The sequence below is a fragment of the Nicotiana tabacum genome, chromosome 3, assembly GCF_000715075.1.
Source record: "Nicotiana tabacum cultivar K326 chromosome 3, ASM71507v2, whole genome shotgun sequence".
Lineage (NCBI taxonomy): Eukaryota > Viridiplantae > Streptophyta > Magnoliopsida > Solanales > Solanaceae > Nicotiana > Nicotiana tabacum.
Window position 1 is genome coordinate 120,556,568 of NC_134082.1, and position 3,992 is coordinate 120,560,559.

The following is a 3,992-nucleotide window of genomic DNA, read 5'->3' on the forward strand; positions in this document are numbered from 1 at the left end:
GCGAGTTAGCATCGACCGGATCGGCAGCTAGGACATTGTTGGGATCTGTAGGAGGCATATTGTTACTGGGCACCAAATTATTATTTTCGTCATGATGGCCCGACTCAGTGTCAATGTTTAAGTAAGCAAACTGAGAGTTTGACAATTTTGGGCTGACTTAAAATTAAGACTTCAAAGAACAAGCGTAAAATAGGGTGTATTATGGAGATTCATATCAAATCACCACTATTATCTTCAGCCCCACGATGGGCGCCAAGCTGTTTACACCCAAAATTGGTTAATAATTAAATTTGTATGCGATTTTAAGGATATGTGATTTAATCCAATACGAACAATTATGGATATCAAATAAACGAGTTAGAAATGAAATAAACGTTCAAACCAGTTGAAATGTTATGGCCAAACCTGAAATTAGACTGATTAATGACCTCGTCCTTAGTTGGACCCTCAATTCATACCCAGTCGTGAATGAAGAACAGAACAAATGAGCAAAACTTTAACAATATCTAAAAGGCAGAAAACAAAAATTGCTTTGATTTGCGTGTTACGATGTGTCTTACAAAAGAAGAACTTCCCCTTTATATAGTAGGAGAGTTTCACCCCAAGTATAAATCTAAAAAAGGTAAAAATCTTCCTTTTCTGGTAATTACTGATCCATAATCGACATCGAGCGAGATCCGTGCCGTGATATCCGGTTGAGTGCGAATGTTATGGCCCTCTATCTGTCATATATAACCGTTTACCATATTTCCCGAGGTTTTAGAGCTTATTCTTGGCCCGGGGCGCGTCGTTTTACCATACCCGATGACAAGCACATCGTTTACTCTTCCTAGATCTCGATACGAAGGGTCTCTAACCTCGATTACAATCTCGCGCATCCGTGCCCTTCCTCCATTTTCTCATCAGGAAATCGGGGTAAACATTACCCCCGATTTTACTCGTACACAATGTCCTTAATTTATCACTTGACGATGATAAATCATTGCAATTTATTATTAAAAAAATATTGATTGAGTAAGTATTTTCCAGTACAACCACTGGCTCCCAGATAGTTGTGCGTTGAGCATTTGTGCCTCGGATATTTAATTAAAAAAATAGAAGATGATCTATCTCTGCTATTAACACAGCAAAGAAACAAATTAGTTTTCGAATTTACTTATGGAATGAATCTAGACATTTATTAGTAATTTAAAAAATGAAACTATAAATCTCAATGACATAGCAAACAGAAACGAATTACCATGCAGTATTTTCAAAGTATAGAAGCCTAAGAGTGTGTTTGGTATGAAGGATAATGTTTTCCTAGAAAATATTTTCATAGAAAATGAGTGATTTTATCGCTTAATTTTTCTCGTTTGGTTGGTGAGCGGAAATTTTTTTCTGGAAAATATTTTCTAGTGTTTGGCTAGAGAGTAGAAAATATTTTTTTATGCTACTCTCCTCACTCCCCCCCCCCCCCTCCTCCACAAATAGCCAACATTTTCAGGACTCTATTTCCTTCAAGAATTTAATCATTCTTTTAAAAATTCACACAAACCCAAAGGAACTAATGTACTACTTTACTTTTTTACGCAAAAATAACATTGAAATTTGTGCTCCATAACTAAAAAGAAAATACTCTTTTTTTGGTTGAAAAAGAAAGTACTCTTTCTACAACATGAAAATAAAGTACTCATTTTATTGAAATAAAAGAAAATGCTCATTTTGTTGAAATGAAAAAAAATGCTCATTTTGTTGAAATGAAAAAAAAACTTTTTTTATATCATGAAAAGAAAATGCTTTTTTGTTGAAATGAAAGTAAATATTTTTTCTACATGAAAAGAAAATATTTTTTTGTTAAAATGAAAAAAGTACTTTTTTATATCATGAAAAAAAACTTATTTGTTGAAATGAAAAAAAAATCTATCTTTAATATGAAAAGAAAGTACTATTAATAATATTTTTATTTAGAGTAAGGGTGGGGTGGGGTGGGGGTTGGGGTGTGAGTGGGTTGGTGGGGATGGGAAATATGGTGGGGAAGGTTGAAGGAGAGACTAGAAAATAAGGAAAAAACAAACTTATCCTGGTAGAATATTTACTTAGAAAATTTATAGATTCTTTAAGGTTGTTTGTATATGGGACAAAATCTAACCAAGCAAGAATCTGCATGAAGAGAGACGGCAGTGTCATTTGGGCCGAAGCCGTATTCGTACCATGTTATAGCGACGAGCACCTTGGCTAAGGCCGAGGTCGCGTACTCAGAATACTTGTACAGTGAATTGGATATTACGGCGTTTCAGGGGGTCAATCTGTCAAACAGTTAAATGACTTAGGTACTCTGGCTAATGGCCGGTGTGTAAAAGAGAATACCTAGTATATATACTAGGTGAGAGAACGAAAGAAGGAGGGGGACACATACAGACATTTTTCTCAGAAAGAAAGGAGGATCTTCATCACTTTCTCCTTGCTAAGGAGAAAGGAGAAAGGAAGCTCAAAATCTCAACATACATCTTTAGTCTCATCATATCAAATGTACGGGAGTCAACCTCGTTCAAGAATGGTGACCCTTTTAATCTATGTATTCTTTATTATCATTCGATGTTATGAAAATCACCATCCTTTTCTTGCATTACGGGATTCAATTATTGCTATGGTTAAAATTCATGTTTAGCTATGGTTGTTTGTTCTTATCTCCTATATCAGATCTAGGATAAATTTTCTTTGGCTAGGATTACCTCAAATCTTCCTATTTAATTAGTTTATAAAAAAAATTAACACTTTTTTAGTCAAACAATTTGGCGCGGTCTGTGGGGATTTTCTAACCAAAATTTTAGTTTCCTCTAGATCTGAAGTCAGCCAGAGTTTCACTTCCCGGTTGTCGTAGCCTCACCCTCTCAATATAAACACCAACTTGAGAAAGTTGTAGGAAAGCTTTTGAAATAACCAAACCAACTAGGGTCATGTCTTTGCATGAAATCAAAATTATCTGATATCTATACAAAATCCACGTCTTGCTGTAGCGATGGGTTTGGTACGTCGTGAGTATGAGTTGTCAAAGTGGGATTACGGCCACTGTGCACTAAGCATGTCCGCAATCCTGTTTTCTATATTAATGTTAGACACCGATCTATACTTCCATCTCTTAGGAAGGGACGATAGCCTATTGTGTAATTCTTTGAAATAACTAGGTTTCCTGCCTTATTTTTGTACCCGTACGTACAGAGTATAACTTATGTACGGAGTATAACTTATGTTTCCCTTATTTTTGTGCACATCGGACGGGATCGGACTGGGACTCGAGCTCGAGATCCTAACGAGAAAAATAAATTGTCAGCCCATAAGAATCCCAGACATGACTAACGGCGAAGCTAAACATGAGGCTACCAAATCTGAAGCCGTCATTCGAGTACGGGATAAAATGAGTCATCCTACAGCGCCCCTCTCCCCTCGCCAACCTATCAGGTCAAGGTAACACACAATTTCGTTTGGGTTTAACTTGTTATTTTTCTTTTTTGGATTGGGATAGGAACACGAACATTATTCCTGGTGCACAAACAAGGAACAAACGCCACAAAAACGACACACCAGGAATACGTTTCTCACTATATCATCTCGCAGGCGACGGTCAAGCAAAAACCTCCACACCGTACCATATTACAAATAACATACAAATGGCTCAAAACAAGCCGACATTATTAAGAAACAATCTCCATAACCTGGGACTGAGTGGTGAGCCCATGGAACGTACAGTCTCTCCAACACAGGCAGAACATGAACTAGAAAAGCTTCCACATATGCTCACCATGACAGTCCTATGCCAATTCAGCCGACTAAATATTATGAATCACGTCCGAACTTCGTCTGAATTAATCAAGTCCTGGGGTGCCCAGAAGCCCAAGCAATAAGTTCATCGCCCGTCCCGTCAACGGCCTCTCCAGGCCGAGAAATGAAAGGACTAGATAAATTGGGACTCCACCAACGCATACAAACTATGCAACAATGCATAATATTCT